This window comes from Heloderma suspectum, chromosome 17 (assembly GCF_057233095.1).
Source record: "Heloderma suspectum isolate Gila_16-S chromosome 17, 16-S_ref, whole genome shotgun sequence".
NCBI lineage: Eukaryota > Metazoa > Chordata > Lepidosauria > Squamata > Helodermatidae > Heloderma > Heloderma suspectum.
Window position 1 is genome coordinate 21,569,447 of NC_139474.1, and position 18,612 is coordinate 21,588,058.

The window sequence follows — 18,612 nt, forward strand, 5'->3', positions numbered from 1 at the left end:
CCTTTTCCCTTGTCTGTCGTTCTCTTTAGACTGTAAGCCTGCGGGCAGGGACCGTCTGCTTCTACTGATTGTAGGGAAGCTGCTCCGGGAGGCTTTTTGGCAGGGGAGCAGAATAAAGATACCCTGAATAAACCAGTATGTAATCTCCTCCGTGGCTAATAGTGGTGTGTCTTATGTTTGCAGCTGGGATCTGGATTGAGGCTATGTGTGCAAGGGTTAGACCAGTGTTCTGCAACCTGGAGCCCTCCAGATGTTTTGGGCTATAACTCCCAGCATTCCTGGCCATGCTGGCTGAGGCTGATGGGAGCTGGAGTGCAAAGCATCTGGAGGGCCCCAGGTTGGGGAAAGCTGAATTAGACCACTTAACTTCCCCCCTCTGCTACCACCGTGATCCAAACTGTTGCTTCCACAGCAGTGGCGCCCCCTGCTGGGCTTACCTGGCGCCAGAGCTCCCCTTTAAATTTCCCACAATGCTCTGGTACTGTGCCGGGAGGAATTGTGGGAAATTGAAATGGAAGCTCCCAGTCTGCTCCCCACCCCCTTAAATTGCAGCTAGGATGGGGAGCGCCATTTTAATTTCCCAGCCCTCAAGGCAACGCCCTTTCAGTCTCCCACAAGGCTCTGCTGCTCTGTTGAGGGCATTGTGGGAAATTAAAACGGCAGCTCTGCACCAGAAAACAGCTCTCCTCCCTAGCAGCGACCCTCCCCCAGAACGCTCCCCGCCGCTTCCTTTAGGCTCCATTCGTGCCAATGGAGACTCTTTCCGAGCCTCAAGGAAGCAAGGGGCGGGGAGGTTTCGGGGGGGGGGGAGTTAGCCCTCCCAAGCAGCGACCCCCCCGTGCTGCACTCAGGCTTCATGGAGCAAGTGAAGCCTTTGTTCAAGCTGCAGTGCAGCGGGGGTTGAAGCGGGGGGCGGGCCATTTCCGACGTCCGCAGGTGGGGGCAAGGAGCAGGGCCGAGGGGGCGCAGACGGGGGGGCAGCCCGGGCCTGGTCTAGAATGGCCCTCTTGGGCGCGGGGTTTGGCCTCCAGTTGTTTGGGACTTCGCATTCCTGACCATTGGCCGTGCTGGTCGGGGCTTCCAGGACCGGGGCATTTCTACGCCAGCCTAAGAGTCGGCATTTGCAACGGGGCTGTCTGCTTCCGTTTTAAATGCAGGATCACCACTGACTCCCTTTACATGCGCTCCCCCCGCCCAATCTGAGTCATAGAATCGTAGAATAGTAGGGTCGGGAGGGGCCTACAAGGCCATCGAGTCCAAGCCCCTGCTCAGTGCAGGAACCCAAGTCAGAGCATCTCCCATGATCTTTCGTTGATCTCGCTCCTCTTCTTGCTGCTTTAACTCTTTTCATGACGGAAACTGAAGCGGAGCACAACGGGGTAATTTGATAGCTCATTATCCGCGATCAATTTAAAAACGGAACAAAGGGCATTTAGGGCCGGAGACGGCTTGGATGACCACGGCGTCACGTAAAGAGCCCGCAAAGTCCCGTGAAGGAGCCATCTCAATCGCTGGATAAAAGCTCCGTGCGATGAAGCCCCCGAAGTCCCAAAGCCCTGGGGATTGGCCTTCTGCCCTCAGGCCCCTGCCCTGGACTCTCGGCAAGGCTGCGTGGGACAGGCGGGCAGTCCTCTCGAACCCACACGTGAAGGTCTGTGTCTCTGGCCTTGGACAGTCCCCTTGCAGCCTGGGCGGATGCGAGAGGGGTGCTTGCAGTGGCCGCTCCACCTCAGGGGACCTTGAGCCCCCTGGGCTCAAACCTGGGGGGATTGCCCGCACTAGGTGTCACTGCTATTTTGATGGCCCTGAAGGGCAACCCGGGTGCAGAGCCTGAACAGGAGTTCCCCAACCCTTCTCCCGACAGCTGGCGTAGCACGGCGGGAATGGATGCCTGGCTGCGGAGCCTGAGTTCGAGTCCCACTAGGTGTGCGAGCCCTTTTTGGCTTGTAAAGGCCAGTTCCAATCAGAGCTCTGGAAGGATCCTGCAGACGTTCCTCCCCAGTACTTCCTATGGCTCTTGGGCATATTGGGTGTTCTGGGAAGCCCAGGGATGTGGGTTCAAGCCCTCCTTTCTCTCTTTGCCTCTCAAAGGCTTCCTAGGACTGGAGCCTCAAATACAAGCTCCGAAAAAGCCTTCCAGCAGCTGGCACAACAGCACAGCAGGGAGACACCTGCTTTGGGGTCCAGAGGCTGGGAGTCCTAATCCCCTCCTCGGCTTACTGTCTTTTTACTCAGAACAGCTGCTTGGGCCCAGAGCCTGAAATATACATTCCGAATAGGTCCTTCCAACAGCGCAGCGGGGAAAGGTGCCTGGCTGCGGAGCTGGGGTCTGTTGTAAGCTCCCGGAGATGCCATCCCACACGCTGGGGAGGGGGCGCCTAGCGTAAAAGGGGTGCGAGGAAAAGAGGCTTTTGCTGGGGTGCCTACAATTTGTTTCTCTTAAGAGACACTACGCGGGAAGACGCTGCTGGGAGTGAACTTCGGCGCTCCCAGGTTACTTCAGGCTGCTCCAGCTGCCCCTGCCCCACAGGCCTCTGTTTCTCCATGCGCCTCGTCCGCAACTGCCAGCTGCGGGCAACTGGGCCGGCCCCTCTCCCAAGGAACGCGTGCCCGCAAGCCTCACAGGCACGCGCCTTACCCCTGTGCTCCCCCAGTCCTTGGGAGAGGCCTTTTCGGGACTTGCCTCTGAGGCTCAAACCCAGCGAGACTCTCCAGGTAAAACGATCCCAGGCCGCAGTGGGGGAGCGACCTCACAGAGCCACAGAAGAGCAGGGCGGAAAGGGCCTGCAAGACCCTCGCGTCCAGCCCCCTGCTCAGCGCAGGAATCCACGTCAGGGCATCCCTGACAGGTGGCTGTCCAGCCTCATCTTGAACGCCTCCAGGGTGGGAGAGCCTCCCTGGGTAATGGGCGCCATTGTGGTATTGCTCTAACAGTCGGGAGGTTTTCCCTGATGTCCAGCCGGAATCTGGCTTCCCGTCACTTGAGCCCATGATTCCGTGTCCTGCACTCTGGGAAGATTGAGAAGAGATCCTGGCCTCTCAGAGAAGGACAACCTGTCAAGGACTTGAAGAGCGCTATCCTATCCCTTCTGTCTCCTCTTCTCAAGGCTAAACATGCCCAGTTCTTTCAGTCTCTCCTCACAGGGCTTTGTTTCCAGTCCCCTGATCACCTCTGTTGCCCTCCTCTGAACCCTCTCCAGCTTGTCTGCATCCTTCTTAAAATGTGGTGCCCAGAACTCCAGATGAGGCCTAACCAGTGCTGAGTAGAGGGGAACTAGCACTTCCCGGGATTTGGAAGCTACGCTTCTATGAATGCAGCCCAAAAGAGCATTGGCCTTTTTTGCAGCCACATCACATTGTTGACTCATATTCAGCTTGTGATGGACAAGCTGGCTCAAAGTGGGCTAGATGAAACAACGATCTGGTGGATCCACAGTTGGCTACAGAATCGGACTCAAAGAGTGCTGATCAATGGGATCTTCTCAAACTGGGGAGAGGTAACGAGTGGGGTACCGCAGGGCTCAGTCCTGGGCCCAGTGCTCTCCCACATTTTTATTAATGACTTGGAAGAGGAGGTGCAGGGAATGCTGATGAAATTTACAGATGACACAAAATTGGGCGGGATAGCTAATACTTTGGAAGATAGAAACAAAATTCAAAGTGATCTGGATAGACTGGAGCGCTGGGCAGAAAACAACAGAATGACATTTAATAGGGATGAATGCCAAGTTCTGCACCTAGGAAAAAGAAACCAAATGCACAGTTACAAGGTGGGGGATACGTGGCTCAACCACACTACAAGCGAGAAGGATCTTGGAATTGTTGTTGATCACAAGCTGAATATGAGCCAACAATGTGATATGGCTGCAAAAAAGGCCAATGCTCTTTTGGGCTGCATTAATAGAAGCATAGCTTCCAAATCCCGGGAAGTACTAGTTCCCTTCTACTCAGCACTGGTTAGGCCTCATCTGGAGTACTGTGTCCAGTTCTGGGCACCACATTTTAAGAAGGATGCACACTGGAGAGGGTTCAGAGGAGGGCAACAAAGATGATCAGCGGACTGGAAACAAAGCCCTACGAGGAGAGACTGAAAGAACTGGGCATGTTTAGCCTTGAGAAAAGAAGACTGAGGGGAGATAGGATAGTGCTCTTCAAGTCCTTGAAAGGTTGTCACAGAGAAGAAGGCCAGGATCTCTTCTTGCTCATCCCAGCGTGCAGGACACGGAATAATGGGCTTAAGTAACAGGAAGCCAGATTCCGGCTGAACATCAGGAAAAGCTTCCTGACTGTAAGAGCAATACGACAATGGGACCCATTCCCTAGGGAGGTGGTGGGCTCTCCCACACTGGAGGCCTTCAAGACGAGGCTGGACAGCCACCTGTCAGGGATGCTCTGACTGGGATTCCTGCACTGAGCAGGGGGTTGGACTCGCTGGCCTTGTAGGCCCCTTCCAACCCTACTATTCTATGATTCTATGATTCTAAGCTGAAAATAAGCCAATATGAATATGAAATTTAAACTTCCAACCTTAGGGCCTGTATGCAGGCTCCTCTTCTTACTCAGCTATACCAGCAGGTGAACATTTCCCCCCAGAACTTATATTTGAGGCTCCAAGCCAAAGGAGCCATTACATAACAAAAAGCACCAAGGGGCACTCAAACATTCAGCCTTCAGACCTGTAAACAAGCTCCTCTTCCTACTGAACTATACCCGCAGCTGAAAGAACCCTTTTGGAACTTGTATTTCAGGCTCCGGCCTTAAGGCTATGAAAAAAGACTTCTCCCCCAGAGTGGATTCAAACTCTCAGCCTCTGACTGCACAACTAGGTCCCTCCACCCCGGCCCACTACCCCCTATGTTATATTGACTGCTGAAAATGGTTTTCGGAACTTATACTGCAGGTGGCAATCCTTGTTTTTTACAAGGCAAAACACAACGATCCAAAGGGAATTTGAACTCTCAGCCTCCAGCTCCAAAGCTTGGCTTCTCTCCCTGCTATGCTGTACCGGCAGGCGGAAGATGTACCCCAGAACTTAAATCTGAGGCACAATTTCTAAGCTGCCTTTCAAGGAAAAAGAATACGAAGCAAGGAAGAGACTTGAACTTTAGATTTTCTCCCAGGCTTCTCTCCTCATTGAGGTACAGCAGCTCCAGCAGCTCTAAAGCAAGTGTTTTCAGAACTTGTATCTCAGGCTCCTGTCCCATGCAGACTTTCAGGTAAAAAAACCCAAACATAATCCACAAAGATGACTCAAACTTCTAGCCACCAGCCCCACAACTAATCCAGGTTGTAAAAAAAAAATAAAAAAAAAATCCCCCCAGAATTTACATTTGTCTCCCAAGGAGGGGAGGAGACTTTACAGCAGGGGTGAGCAGGAAGTAGCTCTCCAGATGTTTTTGACTTCACCTCCCAGAATTCTTGACTATTGGCCATTGCTGGCAAGGGCTTCTGGGAGTTGAGGTCATTTTTGCCTGTTGGGGCAAAAAATCCTAACTTCAAGTATAGCCTGATGGGATCTGAGCTAGCAGTGACCGATCAGGAAAGAGATCTTGGGGTTGCAGTGGACAGCTCAATGAACATGTCAACCCAGCGTGTGGCTGCTGTAAAGAAGGCGAACTCCATGTCAGGCATAATTAGAAAAGGAATTGAGAATAAAACCACCAACATCAGACTGCCCTATACAAATCTATGGTGTGACCACACTTGGAATATTGTGTCCAGTTCTGGTGACCACGCTTAAAAAAAGATATTGTAAAGCTGGAAAAAGTGCAGAAAAGGGCAACTAAAATGATCAAGGGGCTGGAGCATCACCCCTATGAGAGAAGGTTACACCAGCTGGGATTGTTCAGCTTGGAAAAGGAGGGTAAGGGGAGACATGATAGAGGTCTACACAATTATGCATGCTGTGGAGAATGTGCAGAGGGAGACATTTTTCTCCCTCTCTCAAAATATTAGACCCTGCAGTCATCCTATGAAGCTGATGTGATTTAGGACAGATAAAAGGAAGTCATTCTTCACACAGCACATAGACAAACTATGGCATTTGCTACCACAGGATGTAGTGGTGGCCACCAATTTGGGTGGCTTTAAAAGGGGGCTGGACAAATTCCTGGAGGAGAACGCTATCGGTGGCTACTAGTCTTAATGGCTCTCTGCTGCCTCCAATGCCAGAGACAGTATGCCTATGTACACCAGTTGCTGGGGAACATGGGCGGGAGGGTGCCGTTGTCATGTCTTGCTTGTGGGTTCCCGGTCGACAGCTGGTTGGCCACTGTGTGAACAGAATGCTGGACTAGATGGACCCGGCTGTTCTGATGTTCTTAAGTCCAAAACATCTGGAGAGCTACCTTCTGCCCTCCCCTGCTTTAGAGAATCTAACTGCAAGCAGACTTAAAGGAGGCAGCAGCTCCTAAAAAAACCAAAAAAGCCTTCTCTGGAAGATCTTAACAACCATTAGTCAACTCTCAGCCTCTGAGTGCAAAACTAGGATTCTCCCCTCACTATGCTATAGCAGCGGCTGGAAAAAGCTTTTCGGGACTTAGATTTCAGGCGGCAGTCCTTGTTCTGAACAAGGCAAAACACACTCATCCTCCAAAGGGGATCTGAGCTCTCAGCCTTTGCCTCCTCTCCCTGCTGTGCTCCACTGGCAGGTAGAAGATGGACCTCTGAACTTATATTTCAAGCTCAATTTTGAAGCTGCCTTTTAAGGGGAAACAATATAAACCAAGGAAGAGATTCGGACTCCCAAACTCTAGATTTTCATCCACGCTTCTCTCCTCCTTGAGCTACAGCAGCTCTCCAGCGGAACATGTCTTTTCAGGTTCCTGTCCCATGCAGCCTTTCAGGTAAGGAAAAGTGTGTGTGGGGGTGTGGGGTGTGTGTGTGGGGGCTAAGCACGGCTAATCCACGCAGACCAAAAGCAGCTCCGTTCATGGCTATTATGTACACTTCATACCCGAGTCAGCATGAATTCGAAATCCAGGCCGAAGAATGTGGCATTTCTATTTCAACGAAAACGGAAGGTGGGGTTGTCACTTGGGAAGGTTTTTTAAAAATGTATTCATTAGAAAAAACACCTCCCCAAATAGATTTTTCTAGCCACCGTACAACCTAATTAAAAACAATGCAATACAGCACCAATCAAAATAACAACCCGACATGAACTACAACCTGCTCCGTTTGGCTACTCTGTTTCGGGTTGAAGGTACTCTGCACATGCTCAGAAGCAGCCTGCTTCATGTTCTGACCTGCTCAAACACACACCTTTGGCCTGTGGCAGAAAGAAGTCCTGTACCTGTGTTGTCGCTGAACCCTGGCCTGTTGCAGAGGGTTCCTGGGCGTGGGGTGTCCCCCGGTTCATGGAGGATGTTGGCCAAGTTCATAGGGCCTTTACGCTCCTTGTGACCTGGGAGAGCGTGCACCCAGGATCGCACCTGATATTATATTGATACTATATTGCTCCCTGTTGTAATGCAAAGTATTCTGGGGTGGCTTGGTCTTGAATGGGCAATTAAGACCCATTCGCTCTACAAAAGACCTACAAAACACATATATAATACACATCAAGAGAGAGACAGGGAGACATATCAACACAGCTGCCTGCATTTGTGGATAGTCCTTGCCGTGTGGCCACTTCAGAATCTACCTCTACACCCCTGATGATTGATCTTTTCCATCTTGAATTTCCTCACGCTCTCCAGATTCTTCCCAGAGTATTTTCTCAAACCTACATTTTCCCAAAGCCTCCACAGCTGAACACTAGAGGGGAGCTGATGTAGCACAGGCACTAAGACACTCAGCTGAAAATCAGGGAGAGCCCCATTTCGAATGTCGCCTCTGCTCTGCCATGGCCTCACTAAGTGGCAGGCAAGCCACTCTCTCTGAGCCTCACTCACACTCACATCTGCAATGTGGGGGCTAAAAATAATAATAATAACTTACCTTGTTGGGTTGTTGTAAGGATTGTAATTATGTTATGGATGTGAAGCACCTTTTGAACGCTTGAAAGCACCACGTTTATTTATTTTTTATTGTTACATGTCTATCCTGCCTTTTCCTCACAAGGCGGCGTACATGATCCTCTTCATTTTGTCCTCACAACCACCCTGCCGGGTAGGTTAGGCTGAGAGTCAGTCAGTGACTGGCCCAAAGGCCCCTGGTGAGCTTCCTGGCTGAGTGGGAACTAGAACCTGGATCTCCCAAGTCTCTAACCACTACACCAGATTTCTTTTCCTTCTTCCAACTCTTTCTCCCCACCCGCCCTTTTCCTTGGGACTGTGAAACCTTTTCCTTCCACGCCTCGGCTTTGGCCAAGGCTGAACTCCAGGTGTCGGCTCTGGCCGTAAATTACGTCCGCGGCCCCTTCTCCGCTTGGCGCCTGACCTGACGCTGACACGGCCCTTGGTGGCTCCCCGACGCCCCGGTGGCCGGCCATCCGTCCTCGCGCGGGGCCTGAGCCAAGAGGCTGTCCCCAGCCACAGGGCCTTTGTTGTTCTTCGGCCTCCGAAGAATGGGTGATAGAGAGCCGGGGGGGGACCCTGTGCCCTGCCCCCCGCCCGAGCTGGGCGGTGGGGGAGCGGGGGCGGCTGTCTTCCGGCCTTGAATACAACGAGGTGAGGGCGGCCTGCTGTTCAGCGCGCCGTGCTTCCGGCAGCTTTTCTTCCCGGGGGAGTGCAGGGGGACGGGGTTCTATTAATAGCGGGCTTGGGAGGCCCAGCAAGAGATAGCTGAGGCCAAAGATTCAGCAGGCTGCTCCGCATCGATATGGTGGGCATCGCAGCGACCCCCACTGCTCTCCTCTCAGCCCAGTCTGCCTGCCTTCCCTTCTCTAGTCCTTCCCCTGGCCCTCCCGGTGTCCAGGCCTAAGCCTCCCTTGGCCTCCGGTCTCCTCTGGTGCCTTCCCCAAACCCGCTTGCCTGCCCAAAGTGCCATCTAGTGCCATCTGTGCCATCTAGTGCAGCTTAGCCACTCGCTGCTGGGGGTCTTAATCACCCCCTTTCCTAGGCCACGCCTCCCATCCCTACCCTCATGCCCTCCGACCAATCATGTCCCTCTGGAGACTCGGCGTGTCTCAGCCAATTGCAGCCTGCTGCCTGTCCAAAGCCTTCTGTGACATCTAGCGCAGCTTAGCCAATCACTGACGGAGGACTTCATCCTCGCCCCCCCCACTCTAACCCCCCCTTATTAGTGCATTAAATAAATACAGGTAATGTGTACACCGCTTTTTCCTAAGTCCTCAAAGCAGTTCCTGGGGCTTGCTAAGAGTAAATAAAACCTCAAATAAAAAAATGGTTTTCCTCCAGCAAGAACCTACTTCACCTCAGCAGCCATAGCCACCCCCAAGTGATCGGGAGTATTTTATGCCTTGCCGAGTCACACAGCCTTGAGAGGAATGATGGGGCAGAATCCTGAGGTGCTGGAAGAGCAGACTGTATGACTTCAGGCTGAAGAGGTGTGTGGGTGGGCGCCATTTAAATCCCCCCATTAAAAAAAAAAAACATTCTGTAAGTAAAAAAACAGAACTTAAAATATGAGGGTGGGAAGGTAAAGGTTCTAGCCCATCTCCCATCCTCTTGTGCTTGTTTTCTACTTGCAGGGAGGGGTTGTTGTTTCTACTTGCAGGGAGCATTCAAAAGTGTCTTTTCGTACCACTCCAAAAAACTACCTCGGCCTTCTCCATCCGGGCAGCTTCCAATTGATTGGCAGGAAAGCAGGAGACAAAGGGACGTCCATCCACACACTGCTGAGACTTCATCTGTGGAACCCCCTGCTACAAGATTAGACAAATTTGTGGGAGAGGATAAAGCCAATCAGCCTTCCCCAAACCTGGTGCCTTCCACATGTTGGACAACAACTCCCATCAGTCTCAGCCAGCATGGCCCATGCCTGGGGATGATGGGAACTGGAGAAGGCTGCTCTGCCACCTCATTCTGTGGCATGGGCAGATGTGAGGCAATGGAGAATTCCATCTCTCTGGACTGAAGGGCCAGGTTGAAATCCTGTAGCCACTTGGTTGCGGGTGAGCCCCATTGAACTCAGTGGGACTTAGACACTGCACTGTTGGTCATGTGTGAATCAGTCATGTGAGAATTTGAAATGTCTACATTTAATTAGATGACGGATCTGTGGACGGCTTCAGCGTCTACGAATGTTTGTCACTTATCTTTCCTGCTGCCTGTGTAGAAATCTGGAAGACAGAAATGCTAAAATCAGAGTAATTTCAAAATATATTTAGTGTTAAGTGTTCTGGCTTATGCCTTCATCAGTGGCTGTGATGTTACATGGGGAACAAGATTCCTCAGAAGAAGAATTCCTCAGAAGAAGAAGTTAGAGGTGAGAGCGGCACGAAGCTTATGAACTGTCTTCCAGGCTGAGGCCATATGGACTAAGGGCTTGGTCCTGTGCAGGTTTAGACAGAGGAAAGTCCCAGAAAGTCCCAGAAGTCCCAGCATAGCTGGCTGGGGAATGCTGTAAGTTCTGGGACTTTCCTCTGTCTAATCCTGCACAGGATTGGGTCTTCAGAGTTCTGAGTTCATAGATTCCCAAGTTTTCCTGTCTGTCAAGCATGTCAGTGTCCATTTGTGCTGGTCAGGCTCAATAATTTCAGACCTTTTGAACCCCGCATAAACGACTGCATATTTTATATATCCACAAGTCCTCTTTAGGAAATCACACCTGGAGGAAAAACAAAATAAGCATGGCTGAAACTTGAGTCAATCTGCTCACTCAATCCCCCCCCCACGACTCGCCTAGTCCACCCCAATCCTTGGCACACAACACCCTTTTCTCCCGACTTGATAAATCACCAGTGACCCCTTGCAAATCCCCACCTCCAAAGAAGGACCCCCCTTTTCTCTTCTTGCAACTTGAGAAGGGAAAAAAAAGTTAAGGATTTTTTCCTAAAAGGCAACCAGGAGCAAATTTATGGGAGTGGGGAGCAGAGCCCAGCTGACCCTTCTGGGAATTAATAATGCCATTTCAAGCAGAGGCCTTTATGAGCCATTGTGGGCAATGGCTTTATTTACAATCTCTTCCTCTGTCCCATTGCAGGACTTAAGAAAACGGAGCTGGATTTTGTCTGAGTGTGTCTTTGCTGTCTCACTGGCTGTGGCATTCTTGTGTTTCTCTCTGGGGATGCCCAAGGAGATAGTTCAGGTTGCAGTTACACATGGTAACTGAGAACCTGGCCCCAAAGTCTACACACAATCACACAAATATTGGTCTCCTTTTTTAAAGAACAAGTTCCTAGTCCTCATAGTGATTAATTTCTAAAACAAGAGCATCTGGTATTCAAACCACAGCCTGGAAACCCTATCCCAGAAGGCACTCTGCACATGACTGAAGGCACCATCTGGGGAAAAGCTGGTTTGCTGCGCAATCCACAGGTCAGATTCATGAAAATTCAAACTGTTGCAGATTTCTCTGACATCCCTACTTGAGGGTCAAATGGGGCAGCGACTTCCATCATCCCCAGCTGGCTGGGGCCACAAACGTGGGGAAGAGTGGACTTTATATTCAGAGAGGGAAGGTGGCTTTATGTTTTAATCCCCCACCTCCGCCTGCCTGCACAAAGACTCACAGCGGGCCCCATCTCGGGTGCTGCGGCAAACCCAGGAAAGCCGTTTCCGCCGTGAGGTGTCACTTCTCTTCCCCTCCCCAATTCAAATGATCACATCTTCTTGACAAGTCCTGCTGAAGATGTCACTTCGTAGTAACAATGGGATACATTATTTTAAAAAAGCACAAAAAGCACATCTATCTCTCTGTCTTTCCAGAGGATTATGCTTAATTCTTGTTTGCTCCTCCTTGATTAAGATGTATTATCTGCCGGATAGCTGTATGTGTGTGCGTGTCCAGTTATTTCGACCCACACGCAATGATTGGAAAGGACACTTTAAAATGATTGCGTCGATTAATGTGCCAAGAGGCCCTAGTGCTGGGAAAGTTCACGGTTTGTTGCCGTTCTTTCCGTCGTTCCCTCTCTTTTCCCTTCCCCTTCTGCCATGGTTTTTGACGTCACTGATCATCAGAGAGAAAAATCTTAGACATTCCATTTGGCTTCCATCCCCTCTTCATTCTGACAACAGCTACATGGCTGCAATCCACCAGAAGCAGAACATGTTTGGTAAGTCCAAGCAGCTGTTCCCTTGATGGTCAGGCGTAGAATAAGGACCCCAGAATTATTTTGGGGGTGGTAATATGCCCCCCCGACACACATACCATGATCCCATCTTGTACAATCTCATGAGTCAAGGAAGACAATTTTTATGTTAGTTCTGAAGTTACATTTTCTACATACCTGAAAATGTTTGAGGGCTTTTCTACTATGCCCTCAAACACCGCCCCCCCCCCGTCTGCTATATTTTTGTTCAGTATAACATTCATCCTGAAGAAGAGCCCTGCAAAGTTTGCTGACTCTTTTGTAAGTCTTGGGTTGGCCATAATAAAGATATTGGCCCTGTTCAGACATCACGCTAAGCCATGATGGTTAGGAGTTTTGAACTAACCATGTTGGCTATGATGTCTGAACAGGCGTCTGCCCCAGCCATGTTGCTTTATTAACCACAGACTAACCACGTTCACTATCCACTTGCTGTTAGTGGGCTCTACCATGGCTTAGCATGATGTCTGAATAGCCTCCATATCCTGTCAATGTTTTGATGGACCAACAGGGTTGCAAACTTTAACTAACCAATTCACTTGAAAGCTCTATTTTTCTGCCCTTTTTTCATTCTCTCTCCTTATAGCCAGACAGTAGGGTGTGTGCATGTAAATGCACAAAACCTACGAGAACCGCTGGCTCCCACTGGCTCTGGGATCAATGTCCCTGATTATTATGGTGCATTGTCCCTCCCATCTGCCTATGCACAAGGAATTCTGGGATTGGTAGCTCTTGACAAAGCATGTCACAATGGGAAGCACACAGCTGCCTCTCAAACTCCAAATCCTTGTTTAACAGCATAAGCACACTGTCTCTGCCCTCGAGAAGGGCCTGGGCTAGCAGCTTGTTGTTCAACACGCAGCATGTTTTGTACTAACACTGCTGCTAGCAAATCTCCCAAGATCTGGATGACAGATACAGGAAAATACATTTCTGTAAATGTCCTTAAGCATAATCTACAATTTAGCCTCACTTTTCCCCCTCATGGTAATGGTTACTCCCCCGCACCGCTGGATCTCTGTCTCCTGGTAAAGTGTACCCCCCCCCCCCATCTTGCAATACGTCATCAGGGCAAAAGAAAAATGAAATGTATTCATGCTCTAACTTATGTGGATCGCTGCCTTCTGACTAGCAAAGACGTTAATGTCCCTAAATCAAAGCTTCCCATCCCTCCCGCTCACACACACACTTAAATCAGCACAGCCAGAGAGGGGGACGGTGCCCTTCTGTTGCTTTTGAAACACGCTTTGCCCATGTGCAGAGGCACCCTCTGCTTTGGTTATTTCAAAAGAAATGTTTGTAAAATATAAGCCATCGTGCATCTCTCACGCTTCCTCTTTGTAGATGCAAACCTACCTGCACACTATGATCAGTTTATAAGGTTTGGTGGATCGCAACAAGGGCGAGGACCTATTTGGTGGTGGGCCCCGATTATGTGACCTCCGCAGTGAGGTCCTCCTGGCATCAACATTGCTATCTTTTCAGTGCCAGGTTAAGACTTCCTGCTATTCCCAGGCATTCGCCGGCCGTATGATGACGGGGCATATTAGTTTCTTGTCAAGTCCCAAGAACAGCGAAATGAAAGGCACCTGACAATCTGCGAAATACAGATGGAATGGATTTTACACAGTCCACACATCCCTTCTGGCAGCAAGAGCTTTAAACTGAAATACCCGGGCATTTTGGGTGCTCTGGCATTGACAACCCCGGCTCTGAAAGGGGTTCCACGCCTCTGGCGCAGGGAATGCCAGGCCAGGTGGGCCGGCGCCAAAGGGACACATCCTCCAGGAGGCCTCGCCTGCTTCCCAGGAGGATGCGAATGTTGAATGTGTGGCTCGGGGGTGTTTTTATTGGACCGTTTTTCCTTTAGCCATCTTGGGATGCTTGTGATCTAAACGGGAGGCTGAAATGATGGCGGTGTCCGGAAGGGCAGCGGCAGAAACGAGTTGTTGTCTTGTGGCTCCTTAAAGACTAAGAAAATGTGTTTTCGCAGAAGCTTTTGTGGATTGCAGAAGTGGACCGTAGTCCGTGAAAGCTTCTGCCCCAGTACCCCCGTTCAGGTGCCCACGAGCCTCCGCTTGGTTGTCTGAGCAGTAACAGGAATGCTGCTAAGTTCGGGTGTTCCTGTGGCAACGAAAAGGAGGCAGATCAAATGAAGACCCTGTCTTATCTCCCCCCCTCCCCCCCCCCCCGGCAGTAACCAAGAGGTGGCAGGTGGAGGGAGAAAGAGAAAGAAAGAAAGAAGGAAAGAAAGAAAGAAAGAAAGAAAGAAAGAAAGAAAGAAAGAAACGGGGCGCCGAGGCAGAAGGGGAGAGAGAGGGCAAGAGGCTCATGCCCAAGGAAACTTGGAGGCGCTTCGGGGCCGGGGCGTTGCGGCGCCGTCATCGCCCTGCCTCGTTCACGGAATTCCACGGGCGGGCGTCCAGACGACGATGCCGTCGTCCCCTGGCGCCCCCCCCCCCGCCATGTGTTCCCACGGGCGTCGTCTTTTTTCTTCTCTCCCGCCGGAGAAAACCCGCTAAGGAGAAGAGACAGAAGAGCGCCGGGGGCCTTTGGCTGTTCGCGCGAGGAGCCCCGTCTGGAAGCCCCGCCGGAGTCACCGGGCCGGGAGAGGAAAGCGGTGGGGGGAGGCGAGGAGGGAGAGCGAAGGGGAACTGAGACAAGGCGGGGAGGCGGGGAGAGAGGCAGTCGCTTAACGAAACTGAGGCATGGAGAAGAAGGGGGGGAGGGGGAGGGGGGCTTCTCTCCCTCGCCCCCCGCGCCTTCCCTTCTGATTGCGCCGATTTGGGGTTTTCCGCCTCTCTCCGCGCTCTCTTTTAAAGCAGCCCGCCGGCGCCCCTCCCCTCCCCCCCTCCCCCCCGGCTGGGCCAATGGGAGCTCCTGGCACCCCCCCCCCGCGCCGCGTCGCCATGGCCACGTTGTCAATGAGCTGCGCCCCCCCTTGGCTGCTCCGCACGTGACCGGCGCTGGGGGGGAGCGGCAAGGCTGGAGCCCGCGGGGGGGCAGGGCCCCCGCCCCCCGCCCCCCGCCCTTCCTTCCCGGAGAAAAGTTCGGCGCAGCGGCCGGGAGGCGCCTTCCCGGTCCCGCGCCGCCCCCCCGCGCGGAGGGCCCCGCCGTCTGTCCGGCCCGCGGCTCGAGCGGGAGGCGGCCCGCGGAGCCGGGCGTCGCGTCGCGGAGCTGCCCGGGGCGCACCAGAGGCGCGCGCGAAGCCGGGATGCCGGGCATCTCCCGCCCGGCGCGCAGCGAGCCGCTCGCGGAGGGGGCGGCGGCGGCGGCCGCAGCGCCGGCGCCGAGGAGCCCCCTGACGGGGGGCGGCCGCCGCGGGGGCTGCTAGGGGCGCCCCGGAGCCCAGCCCGGCCGGAGCCTCCGCGCCCACCTGGGCACAGGTACGGGTACGCCTTGCTCTGCGTTGGGGCCGGCTCCGGCGTTAGCCCTACTTCGAGGAGACCCGCGGGAAGGGCTGGGGCTCGCGGTGGGCTCCCGCCGGACCCGGCCCTCGGCTTGGACTCCGTCAGCCCGGGAAGCGAGGCGGGCGAGCCGCGGCGCGTCTTGGCACCCTCGATTCGGCCATCGCCCCTGTCTGGGGCAGATTCTGGATCCTTTTAAATTGGGGGCGGGGAGGGGGCTGAAAAGGGGAAACGGGGGGTAATAGATAACGGGAATGTCGCCCGACGGGAGAAAGGAAGGGAGGGAGGAAGTCGCTGCATCGATTTCTTCTTTCCAGCCAGCGAGAAGGGAGTTTGACAGGCTACCATCGTGTACCTGGGAGTAAGCCCCACTGAACTCAGCGAGGTTTACTTCTGGGGACACATATAGAAGCTCGCTCTGTAAGGCTGCAGTCCTAAGCGTAGTTACAGAGGAGTAAGAAGCCCCCATGGACAACAGTCAGAAGGAATCTCTCCATCCCGCCCCCCCCCCCCCCGAAATGCCAACATAGGACAAGGTGACTTCAACTGCCCTGTTCCGCCCCTTCACCGCGTTAAATCTACAAACTATTTTCTGCAATAAAATTAAGCCTTTTGTTGCAAATATTTCTCTGCGATTTTGTGGCATTTGTAAGTACTTAAAATGTTTTTTTTTAAATCTTACCTTGGGCCATTTTGAGCACTGGGTATGGATTTAATTGCTTGGGGCTGGATGGTGCCGTTCAGTGGGAAATAATTTTAAAACTTGGCATCACAGGTGTGTAAAACATCTATATTGGTATCGTCGCTACGACTATTAAAAATATTAATTTCTATCGGACAAATTTACATTAATTGATGGCATTGAATGTTATAATTATATAATAAGAAATAAGTATACATAATTCTATAGCAAGAATAGGCACCTATTAGAAGTATTATTAATTGCAATATTAATTGCTTTAATAATATGAAAGCCAATTTCAATAATAAGATTGCTGAGAGATGACATGGGTGTTAATTCAATCATGGTTATTGGTAATAATGAACATTAATGTCTATAGAAGAAAATAGCATCTAATAATATTAACAGCAACATTGTTAATGTTATCAACAATAATCACTATTAGTAATTTTATTATTAGTGATTTATTAGTAATAAATTGGATTAGTTAATAATACTGATACTAATAGATACCATTTCTTCCTATAGACATTAATGTTTTATTACTATTACATGATTATTGATAGTTCTTATTAAATGAAGATTAATTTCTGTAGGGTGAAATGACATCTATTAGTAATGCTGTTATTAATAGGAGATGTTTCGAGTTTCTACAGAGGCTTTAGGCTGAACATCGTTAGAATTCCTACCTCATTTAGATTACTGCTGGGAAGGGACAAGCCCCCCCCCCCCTTTACATTGATCTGTAGATCATCTTCACCTACAGTGTCACCTCATCATAAATTATTGTCTTGGCCATGGAGTCACAAGAAGATAAAAATATATACGGAACACGGATCACAAAGCATCCGCCGTTCCTTTGACTGCCCTAGATTTGTCTCAAGCTTTCCGCTGCTAGAGCGAGAATAAGCCACGTTCTCCGTTGCCTCTTGTTTGACCCCCAAAGTCCAGTGGGGACGAAGCCGAGGCAGAACTTTGGCCCCTGCGCCCCCGCAGAAGCGGCAGGGGGGCCGGGCGCAGTGCCGTAGCCCTGGAGGGGTGCTCCCGTCGGAAGCACCCCTCTGGCGTCCCGCTCGCTCGGCCGGCTGATTTCTGGCCAGTTTGAAGGGAAGGCGCCCCGTTTTGGGAGCGCCTCAGTAGCCGAAGGGTGGCCCTTGGAGTCGCGGACCCGTTTTTCTGACGGCTTGCGCGGGAGCCGCCCTTCAACCTCGAGCAAGGGCTCCTGCCGATGAAGTGCTGGCTTCAAAGGCAGGACAAAAAGCCCGCTGAACTCCCAAGGCGGTGTCCGCTGGCGGACAGGCGGCCAAGATTCCCCACGCACGATCCGTGGGCATGTGTGGAACGCGCAGACAGGAGCTGGAGGAGAGGGTGGCGTTTCCTGGGTGGCTTCTCGGGCTGCGTTCTCCTTTCTCACTGGATGTGTGCGCGTCTCTTTTTAAACCACCCTCCCGCCACCCTCCACCCCCCCCTTCGCGACCCCCTCAGGATTTGAATGCCTTCTGGAAGTGGCAGATTCCTGGACGAAGAAGCTCCCCGCCGCCGGTTGGCTGGCGCCTTCCACTCTCTGAAGAGGCCACGGGGATGGACGGCGGCGGCGGCGCGGCTGCGAGCCCCCGGGCGACAGACTTTCCCTGCGCCGGCAACTGAGGAGACGCAGAGAGCCCCCCTTTCTTCTCCTGGCCTTCCCTGCCGGGATTTTGCCCGAATCAAAGCATTTTATTCATTCATTTAATTTTGGAAGCAAAAGATACACCTTTTCGGATGGGACGGGAAACGCAAAACCACCGGAGGAGGAAGGTGGAAGGAGTGGCGTACCGCTTTCTGCCCCAGCACTGACTGTGACCCTTATTGTTTTCGGGGTGGAGATCTTGGGATCTCTCTGTGGCTTGGAGGAACAGGAGACAACGCTCATTTCAATGGTCTGTTCCATCTCAGAAGAAGGGAAATGACCAAATATAATCTACCCCTCGCCTTTCTTCTTTTCTCCAAGGAATGCGATCGTTGACTTTTTTCTGCAAAGTAGATTAATTTCCCCTTTCTTCAGTATCCTCATTTTCCTTTCTTCCTCTTCACCCTTTTCTCTATCCCCGTTTTCTTGCTCTGTTGCTGGTCCCATCCATTACCCCCTTCTTGCTAAGCCCTGCGCTCCACAGCCATCTGCTCTTTCCTTCCTTCCTTCCTTCCTTCCTTCCTTCCCCCTTCGTATCTTCTCCCCTTCCCAGTCCACCCTCCATATCCTCCGCCAGCCCCCTTTGCCTCTTCCTTTCCTCTTCCTGACCTGTCTTTGCTCCTCTCCTCCCTGCCTTCCTAGGCGTCATCCTCTTCTCTCCCACTGCCCCCTTGGTCTTCTTTCAGCCTACCTC